Below are 21,115 nucleotides of genomic sequence, written 5' to 3' on the forward strand. Positions count from 1 at the left end.
CTCTTCTACCTACGCTAAAAACGATAAAAGTTCAATTTTTTTTTTTTTTTTTATGATTGAAAGTTTACTGGTGGCCCGAAGGCCTTTCCAGTTTCACCAGGACATGTGGGCGAGCGAAGGCTCAGCCAAGAGGGGCGGGATTTGCTAACAACTGCCCGAGCGCCTCCGAAGGAGACCTAACAACTCAAGAGCAATTGTTTCGCGAATGAATCTACTACCGGATCGGAATCGCGACCCGCTGAGAAGATTCGGCGAGAAACTCAGCGGGCTGATGCATGGGTTAGGTTGCACGTCGACCTCTTTGTCGAGTTCGACGAGTACGGTTACCGGGGTCCCTAAGCCTGCCCCTAGTATTAGAGCTGAAGGCATCTAATGCAAAGGTTATTGGATCTGATGGATCCGTAAGGACGTGTCTAGGGCGTCGACGGTGACTGGCTCCTGCATGATCAGGATTCGGGGAGTAACGATAAGGCGATTATCATGACGCATAGCCTTATCGAAGTATCGTTCCGACGCTGACTTCATGTATTTCCGAATTGCTTCGAGGCCCAAGTCGTCGTGTAGGTCAACGTTCCTCACGAACCACGGAGCCCCGACAGCTAACCTGCAAAAGCGGGATTGTAGGGATTGGAGGGTGTCTATGTGTGTGCGGGCCGCGTGAGCGAACACCACACTCGCGTAAGTCATGACGGGCCTTATGAAAGTTTTGTAAAGTGTCACCTTGTTCCGAAGGGACATTTTACTCCGCTTACAGATCATGGGGTAGAGTCTACCGAGAATAAACGCGGCACGGTCACGGACTGATTTTATATGCGGGCGGAATGTCATCGATGCATCCAGGGTAACGCTCAGGTACTTGACCTTCCTAGCCCAGGGTATGGGCTGTCTAAAGAGAGTAATCGGGGGTGTGAGATTCCTCCTCCTAATCCGGGAGGAAATCCGTGTGGAGCTTCCCCTCTGAAATAGCACCGCAGTACTTTTTGCTGGGTTGATGTCTATGCGCCATTTTCGGAACCACTGTCCTAGGGCTAGGGCTGCGCTCTGAAGCTTCTTCGCGATTAGGGACTTGTTTCTACTGGAATAGTAAACAGTCGTGTCGTCGGCGAATAAAGCTAAATGGGTCGGCGGCGACCGGGAAATATCGTTAACGAATAAGCTAAATAGGAGAGGTGAGAGGACAGAGCCTTGCGGGACTCCAGCTGTGAGAGATCGTGGGGAGGAGCGGGTTCCCTCGACTCGATATCGAAAAGAGCGGTTCGACAAGAAGTCCCGTATGATGAGCACGAGACTATCCGGCACGCCCATGTTGAATAGTTTGAAAATCAAACCGTTGTGCCAGACTTGGTCGAACGCTTTTGCGACGTCGAAGAAGAGAGCTCCCGTGTATAACGGTTTTGGTCGATTAAGCCCCACAAGAATGTGCTCCGTGAGGCGGTGCACCTGTTGAACGCATGAGTGATTTGTACGGAATCCGAATTGTTCATCGATGAGAATGCCCTTGGATGAGACGAAGTCTCTGAGGCGTTTGTAGAGCAGACGCTCATACAGTTTGCCTAGAGACATGAGGAGGCTAATCGGGCGGTAGCTCGTCGGATGATTTTTTGGTTTACCGGGTTTATGTATGCCGATAACGTCCGCTTCTTTCCACACCGCGGGAAAGATACAGTTTGCCATAGCGGCATTGAAAATAGATGCCAACATCACGATGAGTTGGACGGGTAGAAGTTTAATAACGCGGTTGGATATACCGTCGGAACCGGGAGCCTTGCGAGGACGTAGGTCTTTGATCAAGTCTTTAACTTCCATCGGGGTGACGGGTGGTAACGCATCCGAGGGTGGCAAGGAGACTCTGCGTTCTACCTCACTGTGTACTAATTCTACATGAACAGGGTCCACGGATTGAGTGCTGGGCGTGCACTGGGTTTGCAATGTATCGGCCAGCAGCTCTGCTTTTTCGTCATCATCGAACGCCGCGAGTCGGCCTGAGGGGCCTACGAGGGGGGGCATAGTTACTACCGTATCCGATTTGAGAGTACGAGCTAAGCGGTAGTAAGACCTTTGGGAGGGCGCGAGTCCTTCTAAGAAATCAGACCATCTGGCATCTCGGACTTCGGCGATGCGAGACCTTACGTCGCGTTGTAAGGCACGCATTCGAATACGATTTTCCGCGGTAGGATACCTGTCGTAGGCGCGTATCGAGGCGTTCTTAGCTCTAAGGAGCTCCCTAATATCGTCGGGCAACCCGAAGCGGTAAAGGAAGTCCTCCGCTACAACTTGTTTTGATGACCTATCTAATGTCGAAGTGATGTGTGACGTTAAGATGTCTATGGCTTCAGCGGTATCCTGAGGAGACGGGGTAGAGTTCGAGCTAAACGGGAGCGATGGTGGATCAGATTCAGCCAGGCTAATGCCCAGTGTGTGCCAATCCACCACAGTCCTCGCGACAGGAACGGAATCGGGAGCGCGACCGAGCTTCATAACGACGGGAACGATAAAAGTATTGAAAACGTCAAAGTATGAGCTAAGAACTACCATCAATATTAAAAAGTTAATAGATACATACAGTTACAAATAGAGTTGTAACGGTGATTTAATTGTAGATATACAAGTTCGGAACAACTATGATTCTTTCAAACTAATAAATAAATACTGTCCGAAGATGAACCTCCTCTTAAGGTCTGTTAAAATAGATGTTCATCTCTAAGTCATGCATACATGGGGTAGATCGTTTTCGTTTCGATGACTGCTCATATTTTTACGAATAAATTAACTAAATCCATCCTTATGATAGCGATAATTTCCTGAAACTACATTTTAAACGACTTCACAGTATTTATGAGCTCAGCTTAACAAATGTATACATATTGCATTCCGTTCGATTTGACACGTACGATTATGATATTAGGACACGCTTAGCAAAGGTGCCCTTTGTGGTCAACTCGTCCATAGAGTGAAGTTCTTTTATTTTGACTTTTCGATGAACAGCTCTAAAACCCTAATCGCATTACGATTTTAGAGTAAAGTAGCCGTACTCGCCCACTTCGCTGCGCATTTAAAATTAACATTATTATTTATTGTCATTATTATTAGGGAGTTCAACACTCATATTATTATAAATCCTATCCATTAAGTACATGTATTTTCTACATGGATACCAAGTTCCAAGTCAATCGGATGCATGGTTCAGTAGTTATAGCGAAAAATCCGTAAAAATCACTGTAGATTTATATATTAGTATAGATTGCAAAACAAACTTTCACAAATTTTTATTGGAGAAAAGTTATAGAAATAATTGAAAGCCGCACGGTACTGTAAAGTATAAAATTCTCATATTTCGTAGTGAATGTGCTGCAACTATAAATCTCAGCGTTGGGGAAGCGTCTGGTTGAAATATTACCAGCGTTGACTTCCGGAAAACCTTCCTTGCGAAGAAAAACGAACTTCAATTTATTTCCGCTACAAAATGGCTACAGATTATCTGATGCTAACTTTGAAAATATCGATACTATACATTCTTTTCATGGTTTACCCCCATAAATAGCCTATTAAAAAAAAGAGCGACTAAACAAAAAGACTGACTCGAAATTAAGAAATAACCTGTGTTTGTTATTCCTATTACTATTGTGGTAATATGTTTTCTTATGTGGAATTGAAAATACTACAAGTAATGTTAAGTAAAGTAGATAGCTTGAATTCAAATTACATCTAAATGAAAATCTCTTCGTTGGTTGCAAAAGTATTCTTTACTTTGACTAGAAACACGAATTATTACAATCGTTGATAATATATAGAAGTATTGTGTAATATCTTTTACAGAATCCAATCTATTCTTATTTAAGTGGAATCAAAACTAAGTCTAAAATTATTTGAAGTGCATTTAAACATGCTAAAATTCTTAAGCTCCGCAACTTGTCAACTTACGGTATTGGACTCGGAAGAATGTTTCCAGAACATTCTGAATGTTCAAGGACTCGAACTATTCTGCTGTATTTGGGCTTTGAAGTTTCATACGACGGTACATAATAATATATTAGTAGTCTATTATATGTTTCGAAGTCATATCTATCTTGAGAATAATCTTAGGTCTATATATACGAAATTGCCGCTTAGTATACAGAATTTCAAAGTTATTTTGTGTTAGTATTTTTTATTTCTATCAATCAAAATATGTACCCATGGAATCGAGACATCTCTGCCAATGCAGTCGTAATTTTTCAATGCCCTTCTTGAAGATGTCAGGTTTATGGGTGCTAACAAACTCCTTCAAAGATATTTTGTACTGCATCTCAGGTATTGAATTTTTGTCAGCTAAGAAGTTGTCCAATCTATTAAAATGAGAAAGTCTGTCGACGCAAAGTTTGCCGAGTACGTTGGATGATGCAAAACTTCCAACTTTAGTTCTAGAACTAGTTGGAATCTTAGAGTCCATCTGTTGTGTCGTATAAGGTCGAACCTGTCGTTAGGATTAGCGGGACGAGCGATTAACTAAGACTGGCCAGAGATTCACAAGCTTCTTCATAATGTGAGTTCAGTTCCTCACAATATTCGTCCGCTGTGATGCTGGTGCCAACTACTTACAGTTGTAATGAACTATATCGGCACTAGACTACCAAACAGTGGCTATGACTTTTTTAAGAAGTAAGTTTTCTGTTGATGTATTGCCAAGATGCTTATCCAGTTTCTGATCCACATGTGGTTCATGACCGTTATGTCAAGAAGAATCTATTTTCCTTCGTTTCTTTGTTTGTTAATTAACGCAAGGCATTTTTTTTATCTTAACGCGTTCGTTGCACTAGCGGTTGTTCACCCACTTATATATTTTTTTACCTTGCCTATGTAATGAAAGTTTCTAATCATAAACACTAGTCGTAATATAAAAAATAAATTATTTTATTAAGTATGACTTAACGTCTTTCATTTGTTGAATAAATTTATTTGCCCTTTGTTTGGGTTTCAATTATCTATATAATATGAATACATCTAAAGGTACATACCTACAAATCTTTGATAAGACAGACTGAGATTCCCGGTACTATGGGAATCATCCCATTGTACAGGGTATCACAGTTCGGGGCCAGATGATCGTCTGTAATTTGTCCCCGGTTATTATCTTTATTTTTGTAGATGGGCTGACGATATTGCGGTTCTTTTGTTATTAAGTGGTTACCGGAGCTCATATGTATCACACGGTAAACGCAGCCGCGCACCTTGAAACAAGTGATTAGTGTTCAGTTCCTGAACGTCAATACGTCAGCGAGCGACGTCCGCCATGACACCAGCTCTCTTTCAAATCCAGCTGCCAAGAGCAACGCATCAATTTTATATTTAATCATCGGTTCTTTGGTGAAAAAATGTTAAGTACACACGTATTTCTTTAAAAAAATTTATACTCACCTCCGATTTTTGAACAGAAGCATCGACCATTCCGGGGTAACGACCTACATAGTAATATTACCAGAAAAACTGCATCCGAAAAATGTATAAAAACCAACGAATAAGTAACTAAACTGGATGTTACTGAACGCTAAATTGCCTAGATGGTTAAGAAAATGAATTCTATACTAATAGCTTGCCATTTCCATAATAATGACTCTGTATTGGCTGAGTAAATGAAGAGTGTTTGTTTAAAGCGATGTGCCGATGTAAGTTTAGCTTCGTTGCTAATTTACATTTTCACTAGAGTTGGATATTACGGGTTTAAATTTATTATCTTTCAACAAATATCGTGTGGTAAAACATCTAAATTACAATGAAATTCGCTCTACATCTAATCACGCTAACTTAGGTTTTCCTCTCATATTGTATCTAAGATTCAAAAATACTTTGACATCAACACTTCAACATTTCCAGAGATCTTTTTTGCCACGTACCATCCGGCTATGGAATGAGCTCCACTGTATGCTCGTCTGCCTATAGGGCAATAAAAAAAAATCCCCTCAGTATGGTTAGTTCAACTTTTGATTTTTTCATCAGAATCAAAAATCGACTCCTGGAGTTTATTTATCTTTTATTAATTTCTTATTTGTAGAAACAAAAAAAAACAAAATAAATTTATCAAAATTCGTTGACATTAATATCGAGGATTGTCAATGAAATTTCATTGTTATTTCATTTAATCATCTAAATCACTCGTGATTTTCACTAACACTGAATTAATATGCCTCAGTAAAATACAAAGGTATTTCACTATCTAGAACTGGCACACTTACATAAAGCCGCCTTTTGTTATCGGTAAAGACTATTATATCATCTAGATACTCCGGTTTCTAAGTGTTGAGTTGTCAGCTTGAATTGAATCAGACTATTCTAGCTATCCAATATAACAAACCGTGTTCTAGTTTCGTCGTTTGTAGCTACCAACTTTTGTCTTTTGTTTGTTGAGGTGTCGATAGCGTACTGTTCACAATGAATTGACGAAAGTCATAATAGAAGTCGAGAGCAACTGTATTTATTGTTCTTTAACAGCAGTTTCTTTTAAATTGTAACCACGTGGCTCTGTGCTTTTTATATTCCAGTAAGAATTAGTGAAAGCCCTGTATTATTAATGTTGATGTAATGATTATTATTCATAACATAAAAATTAATAAAATTTTAATAAAAAAATATTGACTTATCAATTAACTTACTTTCTCTTTAGGTACGCACTATTTATAGTTTTTTTTTCATTGGTTGAAAGAGCTCACGTCTCACCTTTTGTGATGCTACGGGCTGGGGTTCGGGATAAATAAAAAATCTACCCGAGTACAACTTAAAACTGTATTTATCACTTAGAGCACTTAAAACACTTCACAAGCACTTCAACATTCTCAATTCACTTCTTCCGCTTCGTTTCAGGTGAACCATTCGCTGTTTCGCTTCGAGTATTTCCGATTACTAACTAACTGCTGCGTGCCATCTCTGCAACGCTTTTATAGTCGATACGACATCCCTGGAATCGTCGAGAACATTCCTCACAAGTCGAGTAGCTTCGATGTGTGTTTCCGCTATCTGGCAATAGATGGCGTTGTACTTCCCGAGCGTTCTAGATGTTACTAGATCCTTCGATATTCGTTCGGCTATTCGGCGATAGATGGCGTTACTCTTACCGGCGTAACAGTTAAGTGATCGCTGAAGCCTGTGTATATTACAGCTTGAATATTGAAACTTCCACCTCATGTAGCAACATCGGTTGAAACAACCATATGGCGGCATTGGTTAGTATTTATAGGCTCCGCTAACTATTTCATACTAGTAAACAGTGAACTCGTTCATCTGTCTATGCTGTATAACGCTCTGTCATATTTTTAATATAAATTGTAGCATAGAAACTAGAAATGGCGCCTGCAATGTGAAAAGATAGCGAACTCTGTGTCTTTTTCTGAATGGTTAACTTTTATGTGACAAAACTGCTGTTAATTTTGCTTCTTAAACATCCTTGAAATATTTGAAAGATATTAAAAAAAGTACGAACATTTAACGATATTTCTCTGTACAAAACCCTTTGGCTTTAATTAAGAATATTTTTAATAAATATTTTAACCTTAGTTACATCAAAATATTTAAATTGAGATTTAAAAATGAAAGTAAGTCCAACGAAGGACCCCAAAGTAATGAAAGACCAACAATTTTATTTATTTAATAAAATAACCAATACTCTTTCGTTATTTGTCCCGAAGAAAATCTTCAATCAAATATAGTCCTGCCAAAAGGCATTGTCGGTCCCGATTGAAGGATTAAGTGAATATTTTATGAAATAAATAATATATTTCGTTTCGTTACAAAAGCCAAGGTTTATTTTCCAATTACCGAAAATCGCACGCGACTCGCACGGAATGATTCCAATTTATTTTATTTTGCTGGCAAATAAAAAAGGGGTTTACTTTTACAATGTTAAAGAGAAAGTTCTGAATAAGGGAGCCTTTGTGTTAGATTCCTTAAAGCGATACTAGAAGTAAACAGTCGCCTACACCCTCGCTCTGCACGAGCGGTCTCACTGATTTAATTTGGCAGCTTTATGTTTTTAGGTCGGCTTATTGTTGTGAGTGCTTATGTTCGGGATTGTTCACGCGGAAAGGTATTAGAGGCATAGTAATTATACCTCATAAATTTAATTTAGGTTCATGTTCTGTAAAAGTGGCCAGCTGAGAAACACGTTCAAATTAATTCAAATGTTTGACTGTGCGTATTAACAGAAATTAGCAATATTTAAAAATAAATTTTGAGATTCACTGCGATCAAACAAAATTTTAATATTTTTTAAATACATTGTAAATTGTACTTTGGCAGAAATGTAAGGGGTCTTAAGCAAAGCTGTTATTTAAACAAGCAGGCAGCTAACTGTGAGCACTCGGATCGGTTTTTAGTTTTTTGCACTATACGTGTTCCGCAGTTTTGCCCACTATAAAATTGTGCGAAGAAAGCATCAAACATCTTTCATTTTTCCGGGATCCTGAATTGCTTTGTATCACTCTCCGGTTGGCGACCGCAATACGCCAGTATAATACTCAGAGAGCGCTGCTACATATTATCCAGTGAATCTCCAAGTCCCCTTTTACGACACCTGCGGGAAGAGGCGGGTAGTTATATTCCAGACCGACATCATACAGGCCCGTTGAGAAATTTCTTGAATAAATTGACCCAGAAAAGTTTCTATTATTTTTATTCTGCTACTCGATTGGCGGTGACCAGAACATTTGTTGGCCCAAATTACAAAATATATGAGGACAGGGCTGCCACTGCAACTGGCGGATGCTAATAAAGTGGCCTCAGCAGTCATAGTTACGGAGAAACTGCAAATACATACAAAGAGGCTTGTGGAAAGTATGGTAGAGGCTCTGTCCCTGGCATTGCTGAAGTCAATGGGCAACGGTAGCCACTCACCATCAGGTGGACCATAAGCTCGTCTGCCTACAAGGGCAATAAAAATATATTTAAAAACATACATGAGATTAGATCAAGAATGCCGAGACCCACATATCTTTATTAAACATACTGAATCCGATCGCGAATCGATCCGGACCTTGCGATGCGGTTATCAGAATTAAAAAATGTCTTTACCCAATGAGAAGCAATTAAATATTTTCGAAATTCTCAAAAATTCTTTCGTAATAAGACTTTACAATGTCCTTTAGTATTCCTGTCCCTAAATACAACCACTAAATCAAAACATACAAATTCGATTCCAATATTCCAGTCAGCGGTACTATCCAGGGTGCGATGGAATAAATCAAGTACACCTGCCAGTGGATCGATTTGTTCCAGCCTCTGGTTTGTCATCAATATAGATTACTTTGTGGCTAAACTATTTTCAAGAAAAGAGATTTGAAAAAGATAAAGTCTTTTCTATTACCATATATTTATCTTCTATATTTCGAAAGGAAAAGTTCTTCAGTTTTGGATACAAAGCAATCAACGGATTTAATAGTGGTAGCTGCTTAATGGCTACCCAAGTATCCCAAAAAAAAATTGACAAGTTTACTTTGAAAAAGTCATATAGTAGTAATGTTTATCAATCAAGCCTTACCCACTATAAGGCATAACACGCAATGGAGTACAATTATGCAAAAAAAAACCTCACATTATTGTATTTATAGTAATTAAATATTGTATTTTAACATTAGTTTCGACAATAACTTTAAAATAATTGTAAATTGACTTATCTGGCGGTTGGTAAAACTCTACGAGATTTAAATTCCTTTACCATACTCCGCTTACACAACCACTCAGCCTTTTCATATATGCGAATCCAAAAAGGTGTAGCAATTTTGTTATCAAACCGCATCCAAATTATATAGCTACTTAAATATTAGAGACGCATTAATAACTATTCCGTGTTGTTATTGTGATTGTATTATATCTACTGCCCGCTGTAGTGCACGTGGAAGTTGTTCGGATGTATGGACGGATTGAATGATTACACGAAAGTTCTGTTAAAAATCCGCCAAATAAATCCTGAGTTGGTCTCCAGATGGCCGTAACAGCTGAATCGTCGTAGCTGTTCCCCGTGGACGCGACCCACTCTCCAACTCAACTATTGGACCAATTATTCGTACACTCGGGGCGGGGCTACAACAAGAGGCTAACTTTGTGCAATTCCTTCGAATAAAAACTTTTAAGTTATACTTCTAGTGATGTTTCTAGAACTGCCGTTATTTGCTTGAGAAGTTCGTAAGGTTAATGGTTGTAACTGATATGGTATTAATGTTAGAATTGTGCTCCTAACCGCACTGGGCTCTAGAACCAACACTAAGTGGGCAATGTGCTCGTTCACACATATAAGCAATAAAAATGAAAATGACCAGTTGCTTTTCACTAGTGGTAGGAACTCTTGTGAGTCCGCACCCTGCCTATTTCTACCGTGAATCAGTAATGCATTTCGGTTTGAAGGGTCGGGCGGCCGTTGTAACTATACTAAGACCTTGGAACTTATATCTCAAGGTCGAAGGCGCATTTACGTTGTAGATGTATATGGGCTCCAGTAACGACTTAAACAGGTGGGCTGTGAGCTCGTCCACCCATCTGAGTAATTAAAAAGAAGGGCACTGATACAAATCTTGTATAGCATTGTCAAAAATAATGAACGAATAATAGAACTTTTGCAAATCTAACCATCATTTACATGACAGAGGCTTTACATGACAATACCCGCGTGTCCGTATTAAGATTATCTACCTTGAGACACATATTCGGAGTCTCAATTGCATTGAATAACGGCTTTTCCAGCCCCTTTATGAACTGGGAAAGGATAGCGAGAAGATAATAATATGCGTAACACAATAGTTTGTATCGGAGAGGCTGACAGCTTTTCAGCAGAATCAAGTAGGGAGGCGCTACCAATTCGTTGTGACTTACACACGACCTGAATTTTACAGGGTTTGTTATCTAAGTTTACCTCCTTACTAACTTTAGTCGACTTAACAATGCCAAACCTACTTTTTTCAAAGATTCAAATCAAGAAACCAGTCCTGGTGGGATAGCGGATAATAATAATAATATTCAAGTCCAAAATCAAGCCTCCTCCTCGCGTCGCTTCCTCACTGCTGAGGGTCGTGATCATCATGTTTCAGCAGGATTTTACTCCTTGTAATGTCCCTCCAGCGCCTCCGATCATTGGCCACATGAAGGGATTCGTAGAATGGGATCTCTAGTGTGGCGCGGATTTGATCGTACCTTGTCGGAATGCGTCCGCGTGGTCTCTTTCCCTCGATCTTCCCTATCACGAATAGTCTCTCTAAGCTATCGGGTGCTTTCCGAGTAATATATCGAAATACTCATATGGGCGGCGAAGGCAGAGTGTTGACAGTCTTGTCTTGATCTGCAGTTGCTCTAAGATAAACATTAATTCTCTTTGCTGTCCAAGGTATCAGAAGCACTCTCCTTTAGCACCACATTTCAAAAGCATTCACGCGTTTGCGATCAGTCGCTTTAAGGGTCCAGGTCTCCGCTCCATATAGAAATAATGGAAAATACCAAAATCAAGCACTTTGAAAGTCTTAAACGACAAAGGGAAGATCTTCCACCGAGCGGGTGATATTTGCTCGGTAGACCGACGGTCTGAATGTTGTTGTTCGGAACTTGTATATATGCAAGCTTATCTTGAAAATGTCGTAAGCGAGATTCAGGCATCTGTCAAATATCTTGCGTTGTATGATAGCTACCCGCCACAAGCACCTACCGTTTATTCACTGCTTGATAAATATATCGTAAGAAACGCATGTTCCTGACATACGAGTACGTAACTCTCAGAACGCAGCCTCTAAAGTAATTGTTGAGGGCCGAAACTAAGGCAATTTAAACCAGTTGCTGTTTACAGAGGGTGATCGGTGGACCGGACGTGAATATTAATCGGTTTTAGTAATATCTAGGTGAGTCCCTCGCGTCGACCCTTAGCCGTGTATCGCATCGATGGTCTAACAACAAATTTAGAATAAATGATAATATGAATTTACGTGAACAGGGACTTGATCTAATATTGCGTTCACTCGAAACGATCTGCCTAACATATTTAACTAAAAAAGCTAGAACGAAATCGAGTTTTTGTAACGTAGATGGGTACATGGGTTCACGGCCTACCTTGTATCAAGTAGTTACTGGAGTTTATAATCAACATCACATAATGAAAGTCACTAACCACCTTGAAACATAAGGTTAAAAGTCTGAATAGTATAGTATAGTGGCTATTCCACCCTTCAGATCATAAGACATGGCTGCCTCGCATAGGCCTACCATACATATTGTTACGCGCTGGGGTTCAGTATAAATAAAAATTCTACTCAAGTACAAATTAAAACTCTATTTAACTTAAAATACTTAACGAACACCTTAAAATTCTCAATTCGCTTCAGGTGATCCGTTCGCTGTTTCACTTCGAGTAGATCCGATTATTAGCTGCCTTCGTGTCCTCTCTGCAATGCTTTTATAGTAGATACCAAATCCCTAGAATTATCGTGAGCATTCTTGACAAGATAATAGACGGCATTGTACTTCTCGAGCGTTCTAGATTTTACAAGTTCTTTTGATATTCATATCTTCTAATCGACGATAAATGGTATCGCTTTTACCGGCGTAACAATATTTAAGCTTAATACCCGTAAAAAACGGAACAGATAGATCATAAATAGCGTTCTAAGGTGCGATATATCTTCTTCGTCATTGCGCTCTCTATATTTAGAGATAATCTAATTGCAAGAAGACAGCTCCAGTACATTGCTACTGCTCTTACTAATCTGTCCTCGGCACTGAGGTACCCCTCCACGAGCTTTATGGCCCCTTCGGCCTCATCTACACCATAACATAATTTATCACAATTTAAGGGAGCACATTTCTATTAATTTTTTGATAAAAGAAGAAGACATAATCCAAACTAAAGCACAATAGATTCATATTCTTTGGAGAGCAGGAAATACTTTCGAGATAGTGTAAGTTCGCAAGGGAACGTAGCGCTAAACTACCTAGTTTTACAAATAACTAGTCTTGCATTCTGGTTTCAAGAATGTAACAGCCGTTATAGAATTCCATTAAAAGTTCGGCCTCTTTTCTAGTTTCAAGGTGGGTGGCAGCATCATATTCTGGTAACGACGATCTTATGTATTAAACAGTTTGAACCCAAATCTACAAAATCACGATACAGAAATCGTTGAAATAATCACTTCCTTACAAAATACATTGAATAAATTAAAAAGGGGTAAATACCCTAAAAGATAACTCGACCCACGCAGGTCGGCCCTTTTAAATAATCATATGATAACCCACATGCTCCCGAGCCTGGTCAGCTAAAATTACAATTAGTATACATCTTTTAATTGTCCATTGGCTTCTGTTTGTTTTATAAAGTAATTTGCTTAAACTGTGATATTATTATTGATGATTAGATGTAGGTATGTAACTAGTCTGGCCACAAATACTGTTACATAAAAACTTTTCTTTATTTCAACTTTTTAATTATTTTGAATTTGGAACACGTATATTTTTTTAAAAACTTCTTTCGATTTAGCGCCATTTCACATATTATTTTTTCGTTTTCATTATCAAATTATAATTACAATTGCATTTTCTTTGTAACAGAACTTATGGCTGGACTAGGTATATACACTGAGCGTTACTGAACACTGATACTGGTCTTATCACTCCTGTAGGTTACGACTTGTTGTCAATAGTTGGTTTGGTCATTGGTCAATCGCACGTGTTGAGGTTATCTATAAGCAATTTATTCATGGAACGTTATAAAAAAATATTAGAGTGTAAATTCAACATCTATATATTATTACGTGAAGCAAAAACTTTGTATCCCTTTTTACGAAAATTGCGCGGACGGAGGAGTATGAAATTTTCCACACTTATAGAGAATGTAGAGAAGAAGTGCACAATGCTAATATTTTTTTTAAATAATGCGTAAAAGATACATTTAATCAATAAAGAAAACATTACACACACTACATACCATGTATTTGACGCACACACGCATGCATACTATTTATTGTCAAACTTTTGTTCTTGACGTCTGTTGTCAAATTGAGAATAGATTAAATATTGTTTGTCTTTGTTAATATTTTTTATAGTGTAGTCTTGGCGAAATTTGTGATTATAGAAGTATAAAATACAATCATAATAGTGTACAAACTTACAATTCCAATTAATTATAGTCGAATTTCGACTACTGCGGGACCTCTAGTTATTTCAAAAACTCATATTACTTTAAATTTCATTTTCGCAAAAAAAAAAACGCTAAAAGTACTCCCCAATCTTAACCATCCGATCTCTTGTAAAAGACGTAACGATGTTTGTTGAGGACTGACCCGCGTTTCCCAAATAGAAATACACAGAGCTTAAATTACAAAACGGTTTTTTTTTTTTTTGCAAATGGAGCACTTGTTTTGACACGCTGGCTCTGTGTTTTAGAATTTACAAACATGGGATGGAAAGACGACGTGACGTTACGCTTACGTTTTTTTTTGACACAATAACAATTTTATGAAATATTTCTACCGCGAACGATGTATTCATGAGATAAAGTTTGTTTATCAGTCTATGGTTCCTAGTTGTGGGCTGGATGATCGAATGAGTTCTGTTCTCGATAATTTATTTAACTGTTCCAACCAGCACGCACCTGTCTCGTGGCTTATTATCGTCATTATAGAGCTACTACCAAAGAATGATCTGGAAGAAAAAAACGTTTGAAAAGTTTGGGGACTTACCATCCTAATATCTTATCAACAACCGAACATACTGCTATGAAAGATCTTCTGATATTTAGTAGATGAGACCACGATTCTCAATACTTATCAAGTTAATGACAAACACTTATCAAGTAATAGTGACAAGAAAAACAACAAAATTAATCTACAATCAAACGCCGAGTTTGACTCTCTGAAATTAGAACAGCAAAGGAAAAGCCACGCCACTACTACATCCGCGAGTATCAGGGTTGACACTCATGCACCTTCGGAACTGGTCCGAACTCGTTTTGATCGGAAACTACTGATGAGCTAGTATAAAGCGATTTTAGATATCAGGTTCGAGATACTTTTATTAATAAAAAAAAAGTATTTTATTTCGAGACATCATAGTATCATAGTGTGTTAGTATTACTAATAACTTAAGATGTTACTATTTAAGTAAACCTAAGTTATCAACTCCATCCCTGGCAGAATCATCAAGCAGCATGCAGAACATGCAACTTGATAATCCAACCCAGGGTCAGTTTATCTAGTCTTTCTGCTAATACCTTGCTAAGACGTCTGCTAAGACGTTGTTGGTGCTTCCTCCTACTCTACGCATAATGGATGCTACTTTTTTGCGCGCGAAATAGTCTTCAGTGTGTGCATCTGTGAACATGCCTTATGCACGTCAATAGGATGGAAGTCTCGACAACGCCCTGAAGGTATTATTGTATTTATCAATCAAAAACAGTATGAAATATTATTATCACTATGGAGTGTAAGCTGTACAGAATGAATTAATGTAGTTTTAGGGAATGGTAAAGAAGTTACAAAAATATTTTTCTCATCATCAGCCAAAACACGTCGACTGTTAGAGATAATATGCCTCCCCCAAGGTTAACCGCATTGTTCACACTTGCACTTGGATCCAGTACGTTATCGGAATCTTCATAAGTGGTCAAGTTGTTCGAGACTAGTTGGAAGCTTACTGTGGCTACTAGAGATTTCGCTAAGATTACACTTTAGGCAAATATTAATAACAACAAACAGTATTTAATATATTCTCAATTTGACCACAGACTGTAAGCATTAGAAAAGTTTGACACTAAACAAATTATAGTATGCATGCGTGTGTGTGTCAAATACATGGTAGTGTGTGTAATGTTTTTTTTATTGATTTAATGTATTTTTATGCATAATTTAAAAAAAAAAAAATATTCTGCACTCCTTCTGTATATTCTCTATAAGTATGGAAGATTTCATACTTCTTTGTCCGCGCTATTTTCGTAAAAAGGGGTACAAAGTTTTTGCTTCACGTATTAATATATAGATTAACTAATCTAACTAATCTAACTAATCAGTAGGCAGCGGCTTGGCTCTGCTCCTGGCATTGCTGAAGTCTATGGGCGTCGGTAACCACTTACCATCAGGTGAGCCGTATGCTCGTCCGCCTACAAGGGCAATAAAAAAAAAGATTCTAATTATCAGTGTAATAAAAATAAAAGTAAGTAAAATACAAGTAACACAGCCCTGTTCCGTCGGCGCGTCAGAAGCTTGAGCTCCGACAACCGCTCGAGCGATGGAACAAGCGCTTGTTAATTAAATAAGAATTCTGATACAAGACGAAAACTCATTTATTTTCGTTTTCATTGTTTAGCAGCTATGTAACTAAACAAAAAGCTAAGTAAAAAAAGGAAAGATTTATTATTTTTGAAGCAGCAAATCAATGAACGGTACGGTTTGAATCCTTAGGTAGACTTTGGTGTAAACTCTTCGTTCTCTATTAGGTATTGATAGGGATTTTTACATTCCTCTACATATAGGTACAAGCTGAGAGACCATTAGGTGTTGATTGGTCACTGGAGCCCGGAGACAACACAATGTGAATGCGACTTCCTTGAGACGTAAGATCGATATCTCAACTTATAAATTTTCAATTTTTATCAATTAATTGGTAATCTTATAAGTTTTAGATCGAAAATATTTATTACACTTAACCTTTTGAACCAGAGTACCCAATCAATAGACTAACAGGCCACGAGTATGATTACTTAAGGTATTTATTTATTACACTTCATTTATTTATCTACATTAGCGGACGTTATGTCTAAAGCATTATTTACCAGTCAACTAAGCAGAGTAAATAACGGTTGGTAATTTGAAATATAAATTAAAAATATAGGAAGGAAGGTCGGGGGATACAAGTAAGAAATGAAAAGTCATTCAAAGGTCAATTACGACGCTGGCGAATCCGTAGAAGTTTGAGCTGAGCACGATACGAAGATGTATGATCATATTACCGAAAAATAAAACTAAATTTAATGCAGTTATTAAGAAGACGATCAAGTTTATTAATAAGGTCTGCATTCAGGTCAAAATAACACACTGTCGTGGCGTGCAACCTCTTTGACAGGACATAAGACCTATAATGACTAGACATAAGACAGAGATTTGAAAATAATTCGAAAAAAAATGGAACGAGGGTGTACGTGACCAGCGGCACGGCAGTACATTTTTTGACGTTCTTAAAGAAAGACACAAAAAGACGAAAAAGAACGAATTGACCGTTCTCATATAAGACGACAATAGAACAAACGACTGTTTAACGACCTTCGACCGTTCACACACATTACCGTAATCAATTATAGGAAAGAACAAGGCTTGTATCAGCACAGTCTTAGTCGCTGATGGTAAGAAATTCTTGAGACGAACAAGAAGAATCCCAGATTTTTTCTGTCCTGAGCTTTCCAATTAAGTGTGGAAATTATGTAAAGGCTCAGGTTCTTAACTACGGAGCTCAGTGGAATCACTGTACCATCATAAATTATTGATGGAAGTCAAACAGACATCAATCTCTTAACTTCATTGGATGACCGTCATTCCTCTCAGGAGACTAATGACGCGCCGCAGACCGGTATTTATTGCTGAGGTTTATAAGTGTTACGGAAACAGCAGTGACTAATGGGCTAGTCTTATGAAACTTGATGAATATCTTGAAAAGGGCAAGAGCATCTACGAGGATTTCTTCACAATTGTGCCTATTTTGTTTTTTAGTGAATTCAGAAGAGCTCACAGTCCAAATTGAAAACTTAAAAAATGAAATAAAATTCTAAGTAGGATTGGGTATCATGCCTTTTACCCGAAACTCATCATCGCCATATCCATCAAAAACCATGGAGAGCGCTACTGATCGTGAAATGATCAAACTTCCTTCATCAGTTCTTGATATGAAACCACCTATTCAATTGAAGCATGCGTTTGATGAATAGCCTATTTATTTATGATCTTTTTGTTACTTGCAAGCCGAAACACTTCAACAAAGGTAATTTAAGCATTGTAAGAATATTCCACTAATGAAACATAGTTCCATAGTTAGTCTGTTTTGAATAACTGATTTGATTTTAATTACATCGTGTTATTCCTTTAATGTCATTCGTGAACACGAATTAGTTACAAAAATAATTAAAAAAGATAGTAAACATTAGATACAGTTGTATCGCTTGATAGGAGTATACAGGATATCCAATATCCTTTGGTCCATGATGAATTCCACTATACGCTAGTGAGCATCTACACAAGCTGCCCAATCTTTATGTATATCTTTTTTCTGTGCGTGCGTTTGTCACTGAACTCCTCCTAAACTCCTCCTGAATGGTTTAGATTCACAAATCAGCCCGGCAGATGACGCTGCAGTCGGTATATAGGTTATTTATCTCTCCTAAAAATAACTTATATGTCAAAACAACGTTTGCCGGGTCAGCTAGTTGTCTAATAATACAATAATAAATTCTTTTAAATAAATCTAGATTTCAGGTCAAATATTGATTGTAATCCAAAATAATTCTCGACAAATCCTCAAGTCGCAAATGAAGGTTTTAGTGTTCCGCAATTAACCCGATGTCCGCCGAATCCAGGGATTATCGCGCACTGAGGGAACGTGTGGAACCAGTTACACTAAAGCTTTTGAGGGCTTACACAGTTTTTCACAGACAATTTTCATACTTAATACCTATATTATTTTTCTAAAAGGTACGCTGGAGCTGCGCGCTCTCATCTAGATAGTGGTTTTTGAAATAACCAATCACATTTATCGTATGGTTTTAGGTATACAGAATACGGTCAAAACATAACATTTCTGTTGGATAGATAGTATTTATAATAATAATAATAATAATGTTTTTATTTCAAGTATCCATGACTCATATAAATTGTTAATAAGACTTAGACCTATGTTAGTAGTTATATTTACATCACAATGAATTACTGTGGTAACATCCCATGGGAGATGGCACCACAGCGACCCATGTATATACAGTCCAGCCTGCTTGCGATCATGCTCAGGATACTGTTGGAGCTGGCCCTCACTCTGTTTACCAGAGATGCACACCTCTTACGCATGGTAGCGTAAAAACAATCTATGTGCGCGTCTGCAAACATCCCTGATGCGCTACAAAAGCGGGGCAGCACCACCAGCACCCTAAACGCGTTATTGTATTGAACACGGAGAGCATTGTACGATCTTTGAGTATATCCAGCCCACAAGCTGCACGTGTAAAAGTTAGTACAGTAGGCCCTAAAGAGGGTGACCTTGACTTTAAGTGAACACCGTGCAAACCTGCGAGCTATCATGTTTGCTCTAAGCGACAACGCTCTTTTATTTATTTATGTTCAAGGATCTTTCAAAATGATATGGTTTGAATGGTATGGTATTTTTTTTATTGCTTAGATGGGTGGACGAGCTTACAGCCTACCTGGTGGTAAGTGGTTACTGCAGTCCATAGACAGCTACAACGTAAATGTGCCACCCACCTTGAGATATAAGTTCTTAGATCTCAGTATAGTAACAATGGCTGCCCCACCCTTCAAACCGAAACGCATTATTGCTTCACGGCAGAAACAGGCAGGGCGGTGGTAACCACCCGTGCGGACTCACAAGAAGTCCTACCACCTATGTCAGCTATGTCCATGAGACAAGGGCATACTTCAAAATACTGAAGGTTCAAATTCCGACTAGAGGGCGCTCATGTTGCAATAGGTTTCAGGATACCATGCCAATCACAATATATTCAAATCCCAATTTCATAAACAATAACTGATTAAAAGAGAGTACTCAAATAACATGATATGTATTTAACAACAGTATCAGAAGAGTATAAGAGAGTAACACCATTCCGAATTTGGTTATCTCGTTCATTCTCCAGCCATTTCATTTTCATTTACACAATGTGTATAATAATCACATTGAACACCTGTGATACAATATAATTCTGAATTAATCTACACAAAAAAACCATTGCATGTCAACTTCACGAACAAACCGACCGAAAAACATTGAATTAATTCGATGGCTCGTCCTCCTCGTAGCCGAGCCAGATTGAATGGCGCCCCAACATCAATCAGTGCGCCCCACTGTCAGGTGTCGTGACGTAACACCCACCGAATGACACGAGCTCCAGTTTTTATGCGTTCAACGAAATGTAAGGAATGTTTTTAAAGGTTGAGAGCCGCTGGATACGAACAAAAAGTTGTTTAGTTTCTGAGTCACTGATATAGAATACAATTTTTATTTTTACTATCAACAATATGACGCCACAATCGTTTTTATTTATTAAAATGCGGAGACTTAAATGGTGTTTAATTATAAGGTTATACTTCATATAGTTTAAGTTCACTATTTTGTGTTTCAAATAAAACACTGAATACTTCAGACTTGGACTACTCCATAATTATGTGTATTTTACATAACAGAGAGCGCTAGTTCAGACTATGGAAAACTACGATTCAGGACACGTTAGCAACGATGATAATGACATGAAAACACACAAATATATCGGAGCATACTTTGAAGATACATGACAATACCATAGCCTCCGGATACCAGTAGAGGAGGCTCACTACCAATGTACTCCAGCGAGTCAGTGAACTCGTCTGCCCATGTCTACTAATAAAAATAAAAGCAGCGGAACGTTTGTACGTCGGATATCGGAGGCGTGTTTCGGACGCGTATATCAAACCCCGAGCTAAGATTAATTGCCCTCCCACGTTCGACTAATCGCACCCTGTCGATAGGTTCGCGCATCACTCCCAAATATTGGTTTGAGACTATTAAAAAAAAAAGATTCTTTTATAAAGGGGCTTTAAACGAATATTTATTTAGCGTACGCTGGCAGACGGATTTTGTGGCACCCCTAAATGTGCATGGAAGTGACCATCCCTAGAGTTCAATCGGAAATAGCCTCTCAAGATAGCTTTGTGAGATACCTTGCTGATAGCAGCATAGGTAGGATAAAAAAGATGTGTCGTGTCATGGGACACTGGATAGGAACGAAGTTCCTTTTTATAAAAATATTAATTTTAAGTTCTATTCGAGGTATAAAGAAAATAAAACTGGAGGTTTCGCCCACCACGGTCATTCAGTAACGTGCGAACTTATTGTGGTATACTTCATTCACGGTTGTTTGCCTAAGAGTTAGTGTATT

General features: G+C 38.3%; 1 protein-coding gene and 1 long non-coding RNA gene across 3 annotated transcripts in view; both read left to right on the forward strand.

Moving 5' to 3' along the window:
- The window catches only part of LOC101745011 (complexin), a 271,044-nt gene that overhangs the window by 125,192 nt on the left and 124,737 nt on the right, over positions 1-21,115 (forward strand). The window lies entirely within an intron of this gene.
- Positions 6,119-7,456, forward strand: LOC134201501 (uncharacterized). Its single transcript, XR_009976839.1, has 2 exons — positions 6,119-6,231; positions 6,835-7,456. It is a non-coding gene; the product is annotated as an uncharacterized LOC134201501 (long non-coding RNA).

The sequence above is a fragment of the Bombyx mori genome, chromosome 26 (genome assembly GCF_030269925.1).
Source record: "Bombyx mori chromosome 26, ASM3026992v2".
Taxonomy (NCBI): domain Eukaryota; kingdom Metazoa; phylum Arthropoda; class Insecta; order Lepidoptera; family Bombycidae; genus Bombyx; species Bombyx mori.